Below are 8,422 nucleotides of genomic sequence, written 5' to 3' on the forward strand. Positions count from 1 at the left end.
TCAACTACAAAGAGGGAGACACGGGAACAACTGTTTTTATTTATTTATTTATTTATTTTTTATTTTTTTTATTTTTTTTACGGCTTATGCTTGCACACCTTATTTACTTTTTTTTTTACACGCTTTAGAGCACACAATAATCTCTCATCTCACTACTTCGCAAAAGAAATAGTACTTCACTGTTTAATTTTTTAGCTTTGCTGGCTGTAAGCCAAGGTAAAGTTTGTCATTCGATTCTGCTTATCGCACTTGACACGAGTACTACCCGGAATTCGTAAGGATTTTGTGATCTGGCCGCGTCGAGTTCAGATGCTAATTCGTTCGAGTATTGTTTGGTTTGTTGGGTTTATCAAGCTGGGGATTTCTTATTGTTCGCACTATTGTCTGCTATATCCTTCAACTGTACTATTCGGGGGCTACTTAGTTACTTTCGGTTGTTATCTAGACACGTAATACTGGTTACTCTTTCACCCCTTCTCATTTAAATTCCTTATGTTATAGTTATGTGTACTTAAATTCGTGCAATAGGCTAATTTAATTCGGATCGCTGGAATGCTTTATGCATTCTATTAAAACTCATGTATGTGATAGAGGAGAGCCTACCTATTGAATTAAACCTGGCTTAACACATGCTCATTAGCTTAGTTTAAACCTTAACTATTCCTCTACTTCTTATTCTTTAGAGAAGTCATGGCCACACTCTGTGAACTTGTTTAATGTGGTTAAGTTTGAGTCGCCATGTCTGTTTATATCATATTTAGTCATTTATTTTGTTTCACATGTTAAAATCAAGTAATCAATTAACATCAAGTTTGTATCTAGCTATGTGTTATTGCCATATCCTTTGTGAATGTTGAGTTAGCAGGTATTACCTGAAGGTTTTGGGAAATGTTTGAAAAGTGGTCTGGGAATTGAGATGAACCAACGGGCTATTTTGTTTTGACAAGGCTGTTCGTAGTTCATAAGTTTTAATTCATGTGTTTTATGTCGGTTCGTTTGGCTTGTAACAATTTGTAAGAAACGCTTATAATAATTGACGAGATGGGCTGCTCGGGGACTGGGAATTTATATTCTAATTGCTTTAATTTTCTCCTTTTCTTAAGGTTCTATAGCTTTCTTGCAAGTTTTCTTTCTCTGTTTTTTTCTTATCAAAACTCACTGTCAAAATCATTTTCCCGTCAAGATTGGGCAGCGTGCTTATTTTGTATATCATGAGTCACAATAATTTTATTTAATTATTCAAAATTCATTAGTCACAAACGGAGTGAAATATACATTTTACAAGTCAAAATGATTTACAAATTATTTCGGTGACATGTTGTCATTTTATTTGATAAAATATCATCAAGTAGATTATTGTATATCATCCTATGCATTTTATATTACTATTATATATAAGAGGGAATGTGAGGACTTTTGTAGTCCTCACATTAATTTCCCAAATTTTTAAAAACTTTTTCATTAATTACTTTTATGTCCTAATTTTATTTATTTAAGTCAATTTTTTTGTTTTTTGTTTTTAAAGTCTACTTTTCAAAAAGCTATCGAGCTTGGACTTTAGTAGTCCTTACAATAATTTTCAAATTTTTTAAAACTTTTTAATTAATTACTTTTAGGTCCTAATCTTATTTATTTATGTCAATTTTTTTGTTTTTGTTTTTTAAAGTCTACTTTTCAAAAGCTATCGAACCTCCTACCTCATTTTTCACGTTCTTTGATTTTACGATTGGTGCTCGATATCCGCATTTGAGCCCAATTAATCCGGATAATTCGCATCGCATCGCGCCTATTTGGGGAGCGCTTTCCTCCAAAGATTTTTTTTTCCATATCCATGTTCGAACCCCTAATCCCTAATTAAGAGAGGCTCACGACTCCATCCGTCGCACAAGTTAAATTATGTATTTGTCTTAAAAGTTCATTAACTATGTATAGATTATTTATTTAGAACTAAATAACTTCAGAAAATTAGGATACATAAGTTATAATGTCAAATTCTGATTTGAATTAAATAATTTCATCAAAATGGAAGTTAAAATATTAAAGGAGTGGAATGAAAATTTTGCTTTTATATAACTACCCACTTGTGGGACTACAATGGGTATATGGTTGTTGTTGTTGTTGTTGTTGTACACTTGTACTAACACAAATTATATTTCTTTAGTTAAAATATCTGCTTTCATATCTTGAGTTTGGGCCCGGGCTTAGCACGGGCCTCACATAACTAGTATTTTCTATAATTTTGAAACATGTTTATCAAGATTTTAGTTCAAAATGGTGAAAATAATTATTTAATTAATTGTTTAGAAACTATTAATGATCAATTGATAGGTATTTTACTCCATTAAGTCAATAAGTTTTATTAATTGAATAAATTATCAATTACGTCTCAATTTTATAATTTATTTATCTTCATAGGCAATTACTTTCAAAATTGGTTAAATTGAAATGTCACTTTATTTCTAGGCTAACTGGGTTATAATTGAAATGATCAATTATTTTCTATGTGGCCATAATTGAAATGTTTGGTTTAGTTTTGAGTTTTAAGATATAGCCGCATTTGCACGAAAGAGCCATTTTTATCCTCAATTCGTATGAAATTAAGGGAAATGGGCCAAAAGCCCACTTCCCTTATTTTATTGACCCAGCCCAACCTCTCTACACTTATACGACATCCCAACAAAAAACCTCAAGGGTTTCATTTGGTTGAAGAGAGTTTGCTCTTCAGAAAACCCTAGCCGCCCTAAGAGGCTTATTCTCTCTCCGTGTCACCATGGCCGAAAATGACAAAGGTGGCAGAGTACCTTGCTTCTTCAAGCCTTGTATGGTTGTTTGAGGCAAACATTAATGGTTTGCCTCCTTTCTCCACCATGATTTAGCCGAACGAATTAGAATATTCTTTTTCTCTTTTACTTTTCTGCAAATTACGGTCAACCAATGACGAATCCCTTAATGGGATTTGTCCCATTGCTGATTGAGTTCTCGATTCTTACAGGTTGTCATTGATTCACAAGGATTCAAAGAGAATACTTGCAAATTCACAATGTCCCACATCGAATTCAAACAATAATTTGAGAGTTTGGGGGTTCTATATAAAGAACCCCACTCTTCATTGACACACAGACACAAGTTCATATTTTTCACAAAAAGAAAGCTTGAAACATGAAATTAAAGCAAAGTGACCGATTAGGATTTGACATTTTGCATATTTTGGGTTTTGAGCACTAGTTTTAATACTTTTATTTTCATTTTGTGGCTGAGTTAGGGTTGTGAGGAGCAAGGATCCACTTTCAAACTCGACCAAGGCTGCACTTGAAAGAGGTAAATTTCTCTTCTTTTATTTTATTTTTTAGTAATTTTCAATGTTTGCTATGTGTTTATGTTGCTGTATATATTTGTTAATTAACTGCTAGATTAGTCAAATATCTGTTAGTTTTAGTAAATGCTTGTTTCTGCTTAAGTTAGGTCAGTTTCAGATGTGATTAGCATATGAATTTGTTAGTTAGCTTAGCTTTAATGTATAGCATATGAATTAGTTTGTTCTAACTTAAAAATTTGTGTTAACATGTGTTAGTTGCTTAATTTGTGATAAGTGTGTATTAGCATGTTAGCAGATCAGTTTTAGCGTAGCAGGAATATGCTTAATTGGGTGATTCAAGTTTAGTGACTAGTTTGATTATGCTAAGTGTTAAACTGTGTTTATGAGGCCCAATTTAAACCATAAAGAGCATGTGTTTTCTAGATCTAATAGAGTGGCAAAGGATCTGCCTTAAGTATATGCACCTTTAGTCAAGTGTATGTTTAGTTGGTTCAAACCAAGTCTGATTGAAATGTCCTTGTTGTTAGCATGTTCATGAGTTGGCAAGTTAGCCTGCAGTTCACTCAAATGATAGTTTAGTGTGTGTAAGTGTTTACATCTGCCTTGTTTAACTCATTTCAGTTCACATATGTTCCCATATGTTGTGTGTTAGTGGCAGTAAAAGTAAATTCATATGCTTAATGACAAGATAATTATTACAAGCATGTTTTAGTGTATGTGCATTTAACCATGTATCAGACAATCGCTTGATTGAGTCTGTTTTCAGCTACTCTATGTAATGGAGAAGCCTTTAGCTTATAAGATAACTTTAACATGAAGTGATGTGGTTATGTTATTAGTATTTGCTTAAGTAATTAGTATTCTTCTTGTGCTATTGAATAACACTTAGAGAACATGTTGTTAAGACTGTTGTTGGTTGGGAAAACCTGCTAAGATTGTAATTAGTTAACTAGAATCAAAGAACATGCTCATGTCTCAAATGGCCACTTCTTGTACTCCTGTATGATTGTTTAGTTTATCCAAGTGATTGTGACATTGAGTTTTGGTTCCACATGTGTATACATAGACTATATGTGCTAAGGAATTTAGCTATTATGACTTCTGGCATTACTGTCTAGTGTGGATTAATGGGAACTTGAAGTTTGAGGAAGTTAGAAAATTTAAAAGATGAACTTTCAACCTTTGTCATGATGAGTTTAGATCAATGTGAGTCGCCAAAATTAAAAAATGAAATGTTTAGGTCTATCCTTTGAATAAAGGGGATCTAGGAGGCTGTCACTTGGCTTGTGAAGAGGTGGAGAGTGATGTCCTCAGGTGAAGAGGGGATCAGGAAAGTCATTGAGTATCCACTCAGCCTAGTATTGCCTACTCTAGATTACTGGGGTTCCTCTTTACTAAATCATAAGGCTATGGGACACTTCAAGGTCTCAGCAATAAAAATCATATAGGTCCACAGGTTGAAAATGAATGCTGATGTCTTTATATATGTTTGAGAGGTGTATTTATGCATTTAACTCCTACCTAAAGAGATAAGGGGATTCTTTCATTGAAATTGGTGTTGTGTGTTTTGCTATTGCATAATCTGATGTGTGATTCTATTTCACCTTGACATCAGTCAAAATTATGAATTTGTTCTTCCTCTTTACTACCTACCTCCATGGATGTGATCAATGTAATTTGCATATCTTACGAGGCTCGTTTCACAGAAAAGATAAATGTGTGATAAAACAGATAAGAGTTTTGGATTGTTAGTTTGCTTGATATGTGCTTAACTGAAATAAAATAGGAGTATGATTAATGCCCTAGAAGTTTTGGCTGAAATCATGAGTAGTGCTTGTCTGGATGCATGAAAAGGAGTTGTTTGATCCAAACAAGCTATACTCTAACCTAAATATGCATGTTGACAACTGATAATGGACATGGTCCTTTTTTTCTACTTTCCCTCCTTTACTTGTGAAGCTGCTGAATGTCAACTGAGATAGCCTTACTTTCTAGGATGATTGCCATGATTATGATGAGTAGGGATTAGGGGATGATATATATGTGTTTAAAGTCCAGAGGAGAAATGAGGTTGTTTACAGTAGATGTATTCTTCACTTAGTGAAAATCGCAGAATGCTTTAGGAAGTGTATATGCTCGTGTATATCAAGTATATTCCCTGAATATTCGTTTATATCTGGTGTGACAATCTGGTTTGAAGTGAAAAACTGAATCTTCTACTTAACTCTTCTCCTCTTCTACCCTTCTTATTTGTATGATGAAGTATACATCGAGATATACAAGTATATACTTTAAGTATACCCAGTATACAGAGAGTGTATACCGAGTATACTTGATGTATATTATGAGAACGCTGACCGCTTTGCATTTATATCTATGGGCTAAGCCCATTTTTTTTTTAACCACTTCGTACTAAAACTGTTTGGGCCAATCTATTGTGCTTTTCTTTGATGTTGGGTCTGCTTGCCATGTGCTTTTTGTCGTTGAAACTGTGTGGCCCATATCTATTTAAACAATGTGTACACATCCAATATGTATATTTGTGTATGTAATTGTATTGGAATGATATATTATGATTAAAAATCCTTGTTTAATAATTTGTTAACTGTAGATGCCCCGTAACCATGGTTTTCTTTTTTCCCCCTCTTCTTTTGCATGAACTTACTCGTGTGGGCTAATTTGGCCAAATCTACATGACCATTGCTTTGTTGGGCCAAAGGTCCAACATTCTCCTTCACGAGTCCGGCCGTAGATTTTGATGGCCCAACCATGGGTGAAAATTGTTTATATATATATATATATATACACACACACATATATTAATTGGTGGGCTTGGTAGGCCCACTAGTCTGTTATAGTTTTATTTGCATGAATTTTATTGTAAAGAATGCTTGCATTATTGGAAACCTATGGTTAGAACTTAGATTAGGCAAACGATGCATGATATCGTTAGAAAGGATAGGAACCTAGACACCATAGGAACCTGGACACCTTTCAAATTCAGACCACACAAAAGATAACGAAACAGTAATTTTTTTTCAAAAAAATGGGACAAGGAAATAATTTTGTCTTCTCCCTATAAAACGAAGAAAAAAAAAACATAGTGGAGTATGATGTTGTATAGTGGAGTATTATGTTGTTTTTGAAAAGATCAACTTTTTTCTGACTTGAATGGAAACGGAAAATGGTAGATTACTTATTTGAAAAAACTACATCATTCATCAACTTGGGAATTTTTGCAAAAAAGTCAAAGAAAGACTGATTTTGAAAGAGATTTATTAGAAAGATTTCAAAAGGCTTAAATGGTTTTCAAGAACAAAAACCTTATTTTTAGGCCAAGCCCATCTTAAATTTGGATAAAACAAAGGAGTATTTCAATACAAGTTTAGGCAAGGGATCAAAAAATAAGGATGTGATTGACCTTCAATAAAAGTAAAAAGGGGAATTCGCTTGACTTTTAATGGAAAGAACCTTATGGCATATTTACGAAGGACATATATTTGAGCACTTTAAAAACTTATAAGGATAAATAGGCCATAACATTTAGGGACCAAATTAAGTTGAACTCTATTCAAGGGAAACTTTTGAGTGTGTCTTGGTCCAAAAAATGAAATGATCATTTAAAACCTTATACGTATTTTTAAAAGGGACTTTAACTCTTTCTAAAAGAAATAAAAGGACTTTAGCAAAAACCATTTTTTATGATATGCCATGACTTTATATACACATTTTAAACACATTTTAAGCAAATAAACACAAATCACACTTTGCAACTCGAAGGTCAATCACATTCTATGGATTCTTAATATCTGGGTGCCTAACATGTTTCTCGAGGAATCACTTGAACCCTTACCCGAACTCTAGTAATTGAAGGTTTATCTTTTGATTGAATAAACCCTTTGAAATTTGGTTTTCCTAATTTCCCTTAATAAATTAGGTAGATACTCTAAAAATAAATAAATTCAAAAAGAACAATGAAGTAGCTATTCTGACTAGCGTAAAAGTGAATCGTAACAGTTCTTTCCCACAAGCTCCACCAAGTCTACAACATTACCTTTGTCTTTATTGGCTGTCTTAGCTACCCTGGTTGTCTTCTTGACATCAGCGACACTAAGAGGATGAGAATGTTACACCTCGAAAAAATTCCCCGTTAGTGTACAGTGAATAGACTCACGAAGGACATGACGTATATGAGGTTTGGGATAAGCAAGAGATAGTAGTTGATGATGCTAATTAAGATTTCCAAAGACATTCGGGTTAAGGAAAGAAAGTTGTTAAGAGAAGCGAGTCATATGTTGGGTATCAGATAAGAATTTCGAGCATTGAGTTAATGATGTCTTAATGACCCCTTGAGAAAGAGTTATAACGTCCCTTAGAATGGTATTGAAGTAAGGAACAAGTGTTAAGAAGGTTCCATAAGGATCGGAGATCAAACGAGTCGACGAAACGATTCTCGGAAGAACTGGGCAACCTACGGCCGGACATGCGCCGTATAAAATGTATGGATCGCATGTCCAACCGTAGATTCGTCAAGAGAGTATACTTCTTGGACCAGATCTACGGCCAGACATACGGACCGTATAAAACATACGGACCGTATGTTGGTCCGTATATCATGGTCGGGCTGAAGTTCATTTTTATATAAGGGACCAATTCCTATTTCATTTTCATTTCACCTTCACTTCTCCACAACACAAGAAACCTCTAGAGAGTCCCAAACATTTCATCCATGAGAAAACAATAGAAATCAAGGATCAACAACAAGAAATCAAGAGAATCAAGTGAAGGAAACCCATTAAAAGTTATCCAAGTCAAGAAATCTCAAGAGAGATAAAGTAGGGTTTTGGTGCTAAGGGTGAATCACCTATCTCCAAGCCTATTCCTCTATCATCTAAGGTAAGTTTCATGATGTTTACATGTTGTTTGAAGTATTTATAAGTTGAAACACATAGATTGTAGTAGTTGTATAGCAAATGGGTCGTCAAATGTGTGAATAGTATTACTAGTGAGTTGTAGTTGAATTGAATCATGGAAATGGATATGTTGATGTTATGAATGCGTTATAAATGACCTATAGAACATGAAATAAGTATTGGATATGAAAGA

General features: G+C 33.8%; 1 long non-coding RNA gene across 1 annotated transcript; it reads left to right on the forward strand.

Annotated features, from left to right (window-relative positions):
- The first annotated feature begins 2,684 nt into the window (after positions 1-2,684).
- LOC132047964 (uncharacterized) lies at positions 2,685-4,907 on the forward strand. The gene is made up of 3 exons (XR_009412864.1): positions 2,685-2,847; positions 3,263-3,318; positions 3,740-4,907. It is a non-coding gene; the product is annotated as an uncharacterized LOC132047964 (long non-coding RNA).
- Positions 4,908-8,422: the final 3,515 nt, after the last annotated feature.

Source organism: Lycium ferocissimum, chromosome 2 (genome assembly GCF_029784015.1).
Source record: "Lycium ferocissimum isolate CSIRO_LF1 chromosome 2, AGI_CSIRO_Lferr_CH_V1, whole genome shotgun sequence".
NCBI classification, from domain to species: Eukaryota; Viridiplantae; Streptophyta; class Magnoliopsida; order Solanales; family Solanaceae; genus Lycium; species Lycium ferocissimum.